General features: G+C 46.7%; 1 long non-coding RNA gene across 2 annotated transcripts in view; it reads right to left on the reverse strand.

Annotated features, from left to right (window-relative positions):
- The window catches only part of LOC123522644, a 36,059-nt gene extending 23,539 nt beyond the window's left edge, over positions 1 to 12,520 (reverse strand). For both annotated transcript variants that reach the window (XR_006680882.1, XR_006680881.1), the window contains exon 1: positions 12,244 to 12,520. This is a non-coding gene — a long non-coding RNA (uncharacterized LOC123522644). The remainder of the gene's footprint in view (positions 1 to 12,243) is intronic.
- Positions 12,521 to 13,570: the final 1,050 nt, after the last annotated feature.

The following is a 13,570-nucleotide window of genomic DNA, read 5'->3' on the forward strand; positions in this document are numbered from 1 at the left end:
AACCAAGGGGTGGAAGCTGCAGTGGCACCACTCACTATTACTCCTAGTGATCCACTTGCAGCATTTTTGCTTCCTGTCCCAGCAACCCTGTTTTCCTCAGGCCTGGAGGTCCTGGTCCCGAAGAAAGGAACTCTCGCAATCGGAAACACAGCACGGATTCCACTTAACTGGCAGCTGAGAATGCCCCCTGGCTACTTTGGGCTTCTTATGCCTTTGGATCAACAAGTCAGGAAGGGTGTCACTGTACTGAGTGGTGTGATTGATCCTGATTACCAAGGAGAAATTGGACTGGTGTTACAAAACGGAGGTAAAGAAGAATATGTTTGGAATCCAGGAGATCCCATAGGCCGACTCTTAGTGCTACCATGTCCTGTAATTAAAGTAAATGGTAAGTTACAGCAACCCAATCCTGACAGGACTTATAATGACCCAGACCTCTCAGGAATGAAGGTCTGAGTCAACCCACCAGGCAAAAAACCACAGCCAGCTGAGGTACTTGCTGAAGGCAAAGGTAATACAGAATGGGTAGTAGTAGAAGGTAGTTCTACCTATCAATTACGACCACGTGATCAATTACAAAAGCGAGGTTTGTAATTGTCAATGTATTTTCTTTGTATGTGTTTATTGCATATCTTTCCTTCATTCAGGTATGATATATCAGATATAATTGGACTGTGTTTTCATTTATATGTATAATGATGATTGATGATAAGTATAAGTGTGATTTCATCAATGTCCGTAAATTATATATGTATAGATGGCTAAAGAATTGTGTACAGGTGCCAGGTTGGCAAGGGGTGGATTGAGATAGTTTGTTGTGCCAGCCTGACTGATAAACGCAGGTGGGATTGACTGAAAGGCAGAGAGATAAATGGCTTGGTGAGCCTTGCCTTTCTTGTCTCTCGCTCTGTGATCATAGGACCAGTGTGCGGCTGCCTTGCTTGAATGGTGCCACCCAAATGATTAACTGCCAGGGACATTTGTTTATCAGCCTCTAATATAAAAGTCTATGTTAAGGTTTCGCTGCAGGATGTACTCTGATGCATATACATACATAATTGCGTACACAGAGGGTTTTTTTGTTTGTTTGTTTCTTTAACTGCCATGGAGAGTTACAGACTTAGAACCTTTCTGAATAGAGTCTTCTCGCATTCAAAGACATCGTCCATTATGATTGTCCTAGGCTCAATTCCAAGCTTTGCCAGTATTCATTCCAATACTTCTTATAGTGACAACCTGATTCAATTGTGTAGGCTTCAGGTTTAATGCACATGGAGGCAAATAGAGTGTCGTATTTGCATTTCTTCTTTTAACCAAACACAAATGGTATCATGAGCAATATACTCTTCTGCATTTGACTGCTTTCACAAAACAAGTGTCCTGGCCTTTGCACAGCTATATAATAGAAACCTCCTGCTAGGTATTTATCACATCCTTCTTAACGTCTAGGTGCCCTGGTAGCAGAGTAGTTATGAGTTGGGCTGCTGACCAACTCATAGTGATGCCAGAGGGCACAGCAGAATTGCCCCCCGTGGGCTTCCGAGATGACAAATCTTTACAGGCATATAAAACTTCATCTTTCTCCTACAGAGTGGCTGGTGAGTTTGAAATGCTGACCTTGCAGTTACCAAGCCAACACATTACCCACTACTCTACCAGGGCTCTGTTGGCCTTAGCAGCAAGATACACCAAATAAAATCACATTGTTGTGCAGTCCATTCTCAATTCATGACAACCCCAAGTGTTACAGATAAAACTGCCCTGTATGCCTGTTCTTGCTTGTCATTTTTAAGGAAGAATATGACTAAGCATTTTGTCTCAGGGCTTCCACTGGGTGGGTTCAGACTCTCCACCTTTAGGTTAGTAGCCAAGTGTGGCCTGTTTGCCTTACCCAGAAGATGAGGCTTCCAAAAGTTCGTGGAAAGATGAAATGATAAGGCAATGGAATTTTTTCCCGGGAATGTTTTTTGCCGCCCCCTCACGTGTGAGTGTGCATGACTATGTTCCCCAAAGGAAAAAGGTTATCATGTAGCTATCTGCATATTTCAGAGGATCTAGTTCTCTAACACCTGTTAATAAACTTAAATCAGGGATGTGAACTTTCCAAAAACCAAACCTACCACCATCAAATCAGTCTCTCTGGTTTCTGAGACTGTCAGTCTTTAAGGGACCAGACAGCTTCCTTTTTCTCCATGCAACAAGTGGCTGATGAGTTTGAAATACTGACCTTGCGGTGAGTAAGTGCCACCACCCAAAAGAGGAACACAATTGAAATTCATATCCCAATGGCTTTTAGGTGAGGTGTAAGAAAGTTCAAGTTGGAATAGGGCCCACTGGGCATTGGGGCACTGGGTAGGTGGACCTTGTGCAAGAACTTAGTATGTCTCTTGTGGTATATGCCAATCTGGCTTCAAAAGCTCTCTCTCCAGCATTTTCTGACTAAAAAAAAAAACAGCCAAGGAGTCTGTGGCCATGCCACCAAGAAAAGCCTACACGTATTCAGGCTTTCCAAATAGTGGTTCTTGCTTTAGAATGCTGGAAGACATTTTTTTTATTTTCCCACTTATTTTGCTTTATGTATTTCTACAAGGAGTCAGGGACACTTTGTTATAGATAATTGTTGGTTTGCAGGGTTTTATAGCTACAATCTTTTAAGTTAAGCTACAATCACTGAGCTAAGTTACAATCTTTAATAAAGGATTCCTGGGGTTGGGGTTGTTAGGCGGTTAACCCAAAAAGGTCTAAGATCCAAACCCACCCAATAGCTGCCCAAGAAAAAGATGTGGTAGTGACTTCTGAAAGCATGTTGTTGTTGAGTGCCTTCTAATCGGTTCTGAGTCAATCACCCTTCTGTCTAACTGAAGGAAATCCACACAATTGTTGTTTCAGACCATTGTTGCAGCCACTATGTCAAACATCTCATTGAAGGCCTTCCTCGTTTTCGCTGCCCCTCTACTTTACCAAACACCATATCCTTCTCCAGAAACTGGTCTCTCCTGACAACATGCCCAAAGTATGGCTCTGCTTCCTTTCCTCTAAGAAGCAATCTGGCTGCACTTCTTCCAAGACAGATTGGTGTGTTCCTCTGGCAGTCCATGGTACTTTGATATTCTTTGCAAGTACCATAATTCAAATCCATCGATTATTCTTCAGTCTTCCTTATTCAAAGAGCCCCTTAAACGTAGCCTTGGAAAACCTATAGCGCAGTCTACTTTGCCCTATAGGGTCACTATGCTTCATAATTGACTCAATGGCAGTGGATTGCTTTTTGTTTGGTTCTGTAACATTCAATTCATTGAAATAGCCTTAAATTATATTAATGTGATTTCCAAAAGGTTGAAATTCCCATCATGATGTATTCCCAGACTGTTATTCTCATAAGTTATCCAGTAGTGGTTTTTTTTTTTAAGCAACAAATCTTTTTCAGCAGACCATTATTTGGTTAAGTAGAGTGCACACCGTTTCCTTCCACTATCACAATGGCAAAGCAAAATGGTGCCTGGCCAACTCTGATGTTGAGAAAAGTGGAAAGGAAACACAGGAGAGAGAATGTTATTCATTTCCAACTCTAAATTGATCATTTTGCTTCCGAAAGGAAAGCGATAATCCACTGGCATCGCGTTGAATCCAACTCCTAGGACAGAAGAGAAATGCCTCTTTGGGTTTCTGAGGCTGTAAATCTTCATGGGAGCACACGGCCTTGTCTTTCTCCTGCAGAGAAGCTGGTGGCTCTGGACTGCTGAGCTTGCAGTTGGGAGTGCAACAGGTCCACTAGGTCCACTAGGAGTGCGGCAGGTGCACTAAGCCACCAGGGCTCTTAGGAAAGATATTAGGAAAGTACACTGCAGTGGATCTGATTCTCCAAGATCTGATTCTTGAGAGTCTCCATGAATTAGAGGAATGGACTCTCCAAGAAAGGAAAAAGTTGAAATACATATGAAACTGGCTTCTCAGTGAAGTGTTAAGCAGCGCAAGTGGAGTATTCCCTTGGAAACAGGCTGGTTGGAACTCTGTACAAGGATAATGTTAATTTCCTGAGGTCTCGGCCAAGCAGGAGTGCTAAGGATGATTGTCTGATGACTTTCAATCTATCTGGGAGCCCTGGTAGCATAGTGGTTAGCCATTGGGCTGAAAGCCACAAGGGCAGCTCTTCAAAAGCAACAGCCATTCCTCAAGAGAAAGGTGGAAATCTGTTCCTGTAAAAAGTGAGTCTCAGAAACCACAGACACAGTTCTACGCTGCCCTATAGACTCATCATGAGTTGGAATTGGCTCAATGGCAATGAGTTTGGTTTTTTTAGATCCACCTACCCACAGGATGCCTGAGTATGGAGTAAATCTTGCCCTTTAGGAAGGAAGGAATCCTGTTCCCTCCCCATACAGAGATTAGCAAGATGTAGTACAAGATGTCAGAGCTGGAGCCCTGAAAATATACATGATGGTGAGGCTTCCAGAGTTAAGGACTCTGGAAACTAGATGTTTCCCCCCACCCACCCACCACACCCCTTCCTGTGTCAAAGGGTGAGGTCCTAAGGGAGGGTGTGTAGGTTTTTCTGGTCCAGTTACCATGTAGCATTAAAATGGAATGCATCTCTCTGTGTTCTCCCAAACACGGTTTGCACCACAGCCCCCTTTGGGAGCTTGGTGAGCCTAGCTGTCATGGGTGCCTGGTTTTTTTTTGGGGGGGGGAGGGGATATGGGGAGGGGCACCTGGTATGCAGCTTTAATATCACTCACAAAGGATCACAAAGTACTCACACTGCCCCTAATACTCCCTTGTTCATATCACAGGCCCACAAAACCAAAGACCAAACTCACTGCCATGGAGTCGATGCAGACTTATAATGACCCTGTAAGACAGACGAAAATAAAATGCTCACCCTGGGGTGAATTCTGATGCTTAGCAACCCCCTGTGCTACAGAGTAGAAGTGCCTCACAAGGTGTTCTTGGCTATAATCAGTAAAGAAACTCATGACCAGACCCACCCCCTTTTTTTAAGGTGCACTCACAGTGCTAAACTTCAAGGTTAGGTACCAAGTACAACTTGTTTGTGTCATTCAGAGGATATGTACAGATATATACAAACACTCTTATTACTACATGATTCTAAACAAAACAACAAATCCATCTGACAGACTTGATTTTGACTCACAGTTGCCCTATAGGACAGAGTGAGGTCCCTGCTTCAGGGCCAGCAGACAAGAGTGACAGTTGTTGCCGCAGTAAGGGGCAGAAGGTTAGGTTCTGAGGGACTAGCAGGGTGTGATTTCTGGTACAATACTGCCATCAAGCAGAAATGCTTTTGAAAGTTCCACCATTGCTACTTCCTGGGAAAGCCTGGGATTAAAGGAAGTCAGAGTCTTGGCCAGAACTAAACAAAGGTTTCAGCATGGTCAGAGCTCCATGTGTCCCAATCTAGGGTCCTACCTAAGAACCTGCAACGGTGAATTAAGCTGAGGTACACAGCCATGGTGTACGGCTGCAGGAGCACAGGAAGCCAAAGCCCAGGCCTCAGTGACGGCCCTATTTGGGCGGTCCTAGTATAAAGCTCTTGGAATATACCTCAGCACTGAGCTGAACACTCTCCTTCACCTTTGCCCTTGATGGAGCAGGGGAGCCTCAATGGGAAAGTCTTTGAACATGGTTCCAAGCCCCTCTAGGCATAGCTTCTGAAGAGTCCTTCTAATGGAAGGAAGAGTGTGTTTGAGGCACTAAGAGTGATATGAATTATGACCAGACCACCTCCAGGCCTAGTATGAAATCTCATTTGGCCAGGATCTGAAGTTGTGGGGGATGTGGGCGGGGTTGACCTCAGTGTCTTGGAGAACATGTTTGGGAGATGGTCCCAATAGGAAATGTTGCATGCCTCCTTGAAAGTCAAATATTCTGAAGGAAAAAATAATGCCTGTAGAAATTTGCTAAAGTGACAAACCTGAAACAGATGCTGCAAAAAAAAATTCTTGCGCTCAAACCCAAAATCATAAACATGATCGGGCTTAGTGGTCAGATAGAGATGGATTGAACCCCGAAGACAATGACTTCCTACATGGACCTGGACTCATCCCAAGGTAGAATACTTAACTATTTGTGATCCAAAGGGCTGGAACTACCCAAGGACAAAGTTAAGAGAGTTCAGCAAGATACAGGAAACACAGCAAGGAAGTGGGACAAGTGGTCCATTGAGGTGATCGCAATGAATGAGCTGAACCAAAATGTATATGCCTTTTTGAATGGAAAACCAATGGTCTGCTCTGTGAACCTTCACCTGAGTCACAGCACTAAGCTTGAAAGACAAATTCTCCAGCATAGGTCAACAAGGTAAGTCGACCATCCCTCTACTTGTGGGTGAAAGTGAGAAGGAGCTGGTTTCAAGGCAAAGACTTCTTTCGGGCACATGAAGAAACGGCGTCGACACATACTCCATGTTGGCAGAATATTCACAACTTGACAGGTTTGAAATTTCTGCGGAAAGACATGCTCTTATGGCATTACTAGTCGGTTACCATTGTTGTTGTGTACGTGACTCAATTCTGACTGGTAGCTACACTACTGGGTAGAATTGAAGGGTTTTCTAGATTGAAATTTTTCATAGATCGCCAGACCTTTGATGGTGAATGGTGCGGTGATGGGAAACTAGCACGACCTCCAGACTCAATGACATATACAAGTGTCTTTTTCATCTACATGGTTTCCCATGAAAGGGTGTAGTGTTTACAGGGGCATCCACGGTCCTTAGTTAGGGTTGGGGTCACCTTGTCAACACTGTTAAAGGAAGACCAGGAAACAAATAAAATCTGTTTGCTATCACAAGTGATCCCTGAGTTTTGGCATATCCTATTTACTAGGAACTGCAAGGAGGACAGACCATTGATTTTTGTGGGGGGTTGTTTGTATTTATTCAATTTTTTTTTTTTTTGCATTTCTCGGTACTAGTAATACATATGCATGGGTCAAAATATAGCTCTAAGTTTATATGGAATGCTTTCCTACCCCAAAAGACAAACAATGATGATGTTTATAAAGTCTTGGTAGTGAATGCAGTAATAATGAAAATGGAGGGGGGGGCAGGGGAGGAATAAGGTACTGGAATTAGGTCACGACTAACTTACAACGCCATTGGAACGGGAACTCCAAGAAGTCCAGGACGGCCTGTATAGACAGGGTTGGGACTAGGTGTGGAAGGGAGAAGAACCGCCTGGAAAATGGAAATGGAGGTCTTCGATGAACAGCATGGGACTCTGTCCACAGTGGCTCCCAAGGCAGCCAACGATGACCCAAACAAGACACTGTGTGTGTGTGTTCATGTGTGTATGGGGAGTGAGTGTATTTTATGGACAAACATTCAGGTAGGCGTTTACAAGAAAGTCTATGAAACAAATTGCCTGCTCAGATGTCACCTGCCTGTATGGTACCATTAAGAACTCCATCTGACACTGGTTGGCTTTTGTTCAAATACCAAAAGAAGAGGCTTTGGAGGAAGAAAGCACTGCCCTTTCTGCTACTGTATTGCCATCAAGCAAACATAGCTTGTCAGGCCCGTGAACCCATCACTGTTTCTTCCCTGAGCAGGTACGAGCTGGGAGGAAAGCCGGGGTGTCTGATAAGGACTGAGGACTAGGTCCTGCACTGTTCAGAGTTCCCAAGGCATGGGAAAAGTTTAGACCACCTAGAGGCTTGCCCAGAAAGCTACAAAAAGAAGGTTCACCATGAGAAAGGCAGGTTGGGAACAGGAAGTTAAGACTTGAATGGCTATAATGCCCAAGTGGGCTTAATTAGCACACGTCATTTGAGTAGGACTTAAACTCATTTTTTTCAGTCCTTGACATTTTGAGTTACCATGTACAGGCTCAGTTGTCATGACTCCTGTGTTAGGAATTAGAAGGGTCCCACAGGGTGTTGTTAGTTGTACTCTTTCTGGAGGTGCATGGCGAGGCTTTCTTTAGAGGCCCCTGCAGGAAGTTTCAAACCACCAAGCTGTGGGTTAATTAGTCAAGTGCAACCTCTGCATCTTGCAGAGGATAAACCGTATATACTTGAGTATAAGTCGTGTTTTTCAGCACATTTTGCATGCCGTTTTTTGTGGTACAATTAGCTGCCTTGGCGGATATTCAGGTTGGCTTATACTCGAGTATATACGGTATATGAATCTATAAATACCAGTATGAGTACATATTACTAAAAGTAAAAACTGCACACTAATTGCCTGGCAACCATTTAGGGCTTAGTAGAACTGTCCCATAGGGTTTATAAGGCTATACATTTTCATGAAAGGAGAATATCCTATCTTTTTCCCCACAGAATGACTAGTGGGTTCAAATACTGCTTAGCAGTCATAGGCTTTAATCATTGCACCACCTGAGCGCCACGTATGGTAACAGGTGCCCAGAGTTTTGTTTATGGCCTGGGCGAGAGAGTATCTTCGTTTCTGCTAGTGCCCCTTTGCCTTCTCTGGACTCTTGAGCTCCCTCATCCAGTGCAGGGACTGACCAGCCTGGCCTCAGAAAGAGAGACAGAGAGAGAGAAGCCCACTGTGGCCTGGCCTGGCACATCTTCAGGGATCCCGGATAGACACTTGCCCATTCAGTGCCCCACGCTGGAGGCCCAGACATCAGAATGAGGCCCCAAAGTGCTCTACCAGCCAGTGACAGCTGGGAGGCTCATGTACTTTAAGGTCTTTACAACTCTTCATAAAGAGTTGGCTGTGTGACACAGAACTCTGCACGCACACCACGCACGCACACACACACACACACACACACACACACACACACGTCCATAGTCGTCTTCTGAGTGTCTTCAACTGTCCTATGCACAACACTGTGGTTAGGGGCTCACCCCAGTCAAAGAAACCCTGCATTCCCACTGATGCAGCCCCCTTTCACTGCAGTTCGCTCTCCCACCTCTGGTTCCAACCCTTGGTTGGAACCAGAATGGACGTTTCTGGCACGGTTCTGCTTGTACAAGCTGATGAAGCTACCCCAAAGCCAGGCTTTCATTCCACCTTTTCCCTGACCCCAAAAGCAGCTGGCAGGGATCAAGCCAAGGCCTGAGCAGCCTCCAGCACCAAGCTGGAGCAAGGGGGTGCTAGGTGTGGCTGTGTTTCCCCCATCAGGAGGAAGGAAATCTGATGTCTTCCTTCAGGGACCAGAGGTTGTAAGATTTAGCATAAAGTGTGGGAGCTGGAACCCCAAATGTGGACAAGATGGGGAGGTTCCAGGCTTAAGAGGGGCCAGTCGCTGGTTGGTGATTTTGTTTTTTTTAATGACAAAGGGCGGAGGGAGTAGTTCTGGGGAAGAGCATAGTGTCATTTCTGGTACCATACTGCCATCCAGTGGTATGTGTTTGTCAGCCCGGAGACCCGCCATGTTGCTTCCCTTGGGCATGTGGGAAGAAGACAGCATGATGGGACCACCCTGAACCCTCCCGCAGAATAACTGAACACAGGGTCCTGCATATGCAGTGCATCCTGCGCTGTGGGGCCAGTGGGACAGGAATGTGTGACAGGTGAAGCAGCGGTGCGTAAGAAGGAGCCAGGCAGCCATGTTGGCTGACAGGTCATCACAGGAAGCCAAGGCTCAGGCTATGGTGGCGGCCATGTTTGTAAGAGAGTACTGCAAGGCAGAGAAGTCCCCTCAGCCCTGGCTTGTGGGCAATATGCGCATTCAGCGGGCAGCCCCAGAACAGGAGTTGGGTAGACCTCCCTGGACCTTAGAGAACCTTGGCTAATGACCACGCAAAGCACTGGAGGACAGTTCCCCACTCTTGGGGGCTATGGAGGCAGACCCGGGATGTGCCCCTGTTCCTCTCAGGGATGCCACCGGGGCATGTCCAGCCAGCCACCAGGGACCCAGGAGGATGGAGAACCCAAGGCCGAGTCCAGAACCTCGTGGCCCTGAATCGAATGAACCAGTGTTGAAGGAGCCCAAAGTGTCAGCCCAAGACGTGGCAGCTGCAGTGTCCTGGTCCAGGTTCCATGGGTCCTGGCAGGGGCCTGTCCTGAGTGCTCCTGGACCCAGCCTTAGCAGGGCAGATGGCCAGGCAGCTCCACTGACAGATCTCCCCACTGAGGCTACTCTCCCGGAGAGGCCATGGGAGCTTGGGGTGCAATCTGGAGGAAGGCTGTTCATGTCCATTCACCCCTGGCTGCCCTGCTCTCGATCTCATGCTCACGTCAGAGCTCTTCATGGGCCGAGGGAGCCTCCCAGAAGGTCAGCAGTGTTGACTGGAGGCCTCTTGAGTGCTTGGTCCCACTACCCTGCACCTCCCTCCCCCTGACCACCACCATCCATGCCAGGAAAGAGGTGCATAGTCCTGGAGACTGCCATCATCCCTTTCTTTTCATCTCAAGCCCCCACTTTTGGAATCAGCCTGGGGCCGTACTCCCTGGTCTCCTCTAGCGGCTGTCTCGTAGGTCAGCTGGAAAGCTGGTGGGATAATCCTAACCTACTTTCAACAAGTCACTCCCACTTGAGTGCACATATGACATTTGACACATTTTGAAAAGTTGTCCTATGGGGAGAAGAACATTTTGAATCTCATTCTCATCCTGACCAAGTCCCAGGGCACTGGCTACCACTCCATGGTCCTGAGCATGATCTTCCTGGTATGCTCCTAGGACAAGCCTATCACTGGGTCTCAGAGAACTTGGACCATGTTTACTGACCATGTGTGGGAAGGTCCAGGTGAATTTCCAAACCAGTGGAGCTGTTAGGGAGCCAGAATAGGGACAGGGGTTGCCCCTCCCATGCCTGCACAGTCCTCCTAGAGGAGGTTGGAAGGAAATCAGGCAACCATTAAATACCTATGAGGACACCCTAAGTGAGCATGCTCAAAGTCAAGGCCCCAGCCAGGGGGGAGGTACACCTGGGCAGTCCAAACTAGGCCCAGGACCATGACATCACCCAGGTGGGCTCAACACAGCCCATGGAGTCAACCAATACCATCAACCACACCGCCCTAGCCAGAGGTTTGAAGTACCCTGTAGAAGGGAAGGCAGCTTCCTTTTTACCCTGCTCCTGGTCAGAGGCAGGTCGGAGGGTGGAGGCAGCCTGGGTGTGTCCCTCAGAGCCTGCTCCATGTTTGTTTGGGATCCATTGCTTCTTCCTCAAGCTCTTCCCCCCAGCGCTCTCTCTTGCCCCACACTCAAGCCTCTGTCGCCTCTTGCCCTTTCTCTCTCAACCCCTAGGCCCCTGGAATCCCTACCCTAGTGCCACATGTTTGGGTGTGCTATTCCACGTGGTTGCTCATGTTTAGTTGCGAACCCCAGGGTGGTTTCCGCGCAGCTTGACACAGTTCCCTGAAATAGCGTGTACCCTTTTGAGATTTTAAGACTTCTCCCATCCTTCATAAAAATTCACTTGGATCACAAAATGGGCTTCGGTGTGAATTCTTTCTTGTGCAAAGCCAAGAACTGAAGTATTGACCACTTTAGAGACCTTACAGAACTATGTCATTCAGCTGGAGGCCAAAGTGTAGGTGTGATGTAGTCAGTTGATAGGGCTCTTCTATCCATCATCTCTGGTGTGATATGTTGTAAATTTTAACCTCCAAGCTTAAAGTTATAGCCCAGCTTTGAAGGGAATTCTCTGTTTATGCAAACTTACAAGATTAAGGAGGGATGTGTTCTGAGTCTCCACCTCACTGCAGGGTGTAAACCAAGTCACCACCCTCTGTTCCCTTGGGAGTATGGTCTGCTGGAAGAGGAAAAGCCCACCTGCACCAAGGTCAATCTTCTATGTATAAAAGCCATTTCAGAAGAAGAGAGAGAGAGAGATCTCAGGACCATCCAGGAAGAAGAGCCACCAATAGTGCACCATCAGTTCGAGATCTCTGTCTGAAGTGATGGAGGCACCAGAGGCTATGGCAGAGAGACCATGGGACAGAGTAAAGGAGCCAAGCCGAGACACAGACCGACCAAGGAGCACTGCTGAAACTATGGGACTGTGAGGCAGAGCAGCAGGCTGGCTGAGAATTAGAGAAAAAACTTGGCTGTTGGCTGAAGAGAGGCATTACTGTGGGCCCATGACTGTATCCCTAGTGCTTTGGGATCCTGGCTTGTGGTAACCTGTTACCTTCCCTAATACGTGCCCTCTCTCCTTATGCGTGAGTACTGTCTGTGAGTTCTATGTGACCATTGCAGGGGATTATCAAACTGCCATATCGGATATGGTGGCCTCCTCACCATTGTCTCAATGGGGAATCAAACACTTGACAATGACTGACTTCCAAGTGTGGGATACATACCTTGGCCCAGTGGTTCCAGAGGATGATGTGTCTCTCAGTTGATTATCCCCACACCACAATGGTCTTCCAGGCATTTGCAATATGCAAGGAGACAAAAGATATTAAAGGGTGCTGGGTAGCTTGTGATGCAGGCTTCAGTTCAATTGTGTTGGCCTTCCTTGTTGTGGCCTGTGAAGGGGGTGGGGTGTCTCTTCCATCTAGGCGATTCCCAATGCTGCTCATTTTCTTCTCCAGCAGCTTGCATGGCTCCTGCTTGTGCTTCGATAGTAGGTGGGCCTTCCTTGTGATCAGAAAGAGAAATAGATCGTGATGAGTTGCATCCATTGGAAACAGCTCATTAGCAAGTCATGAAGGGGGCCTCTGACTCTCCAAGCCTGACTGGCATCTAGGCAGCCAAAAAGAACCAGCTTGGTGTTCGGGACTGCATTCTAGGACAAACCTCACGCATATCAGAAGACAGTATAAACAGAGACAACACACAAAATGGCCGTGGGCCATTGGACCTTGATTGACCTGTGACTCTGGCTCCTTTCACACAGACCTCACCAATACACAGAAGGCCTAGTAGGGTCTGATTGAATTCAACCCACTTAATCATGGGAGGACAGATTTTCTTTGGGAGGACATCACACTGGCAGGCACGTTTGGTAAAATCTATCCTAAAGACAGAGGCCAAGGCATTTTAGTGGGTCCTCTTGGACTTCATAAGACATGGAAAATTATTTTCCAAACTCAGCAAATGATCATGATCAAGGGGGTAGACTTGAAGTACGGGAAAAGTTGAAATCAATCCGTGGACATGAATTCTTATGGGATGACAGGCCTGGACCTTCTGAGAAAGACCTGATGGGCCTATAGGGTCCCATTCATTGGGAAACATCTGTCCTGCTGAATGAGAAACACAGACACGTCCCCAAAGCATGGCTGTTGCTGGGCATGTTGTCATAGAGCAGACATCCAAAAAGAAAGATTCCCATTGATTCACACTCCCCTGGTTTACCCGTGTACACACCAATTTTGATAAAAACGTTGCTACCTGCACACATATTTTTGGTTGCATGTGTGCCAGTGTTCTGCAGAGCACAGGTTCTCCTGACTACATGACACTGGAACAGGCTCTGTTTGGCCCTGCTTGATGTGAGTCAGTATATTGAAGGTGTGGTAATTGCTTTAAACCAATTTTCTTGGTCTTACTTTCAGAGGACTAAAAGAATACTTGGACGCAACAGGAAATAATCTGAGAGAACCTGCTTTTGCTGGCGTTCCCGAGTAGGAGTATCAGAAGACAGGGGAGACTATGAGGTCACTTCTCTTTGACCAGTTTTTC

Source organism: Echinops telfairi, unplaced genomic scaffold, assembly GCF_000313985.2.
Source record: "Echinops telfairi isolate 266 unplaced genomic scaffold, ASM31398v2 ScPeMD7_7427;HRSCAF=8465, whole genome shotgun sequence".
NCBI classification, from domain to species: Eukaryota; Metazoa; Chordata; class Mammalia; order Afrosoricida; family Tenrecidae; genus Echinops; species Echinops telfairi.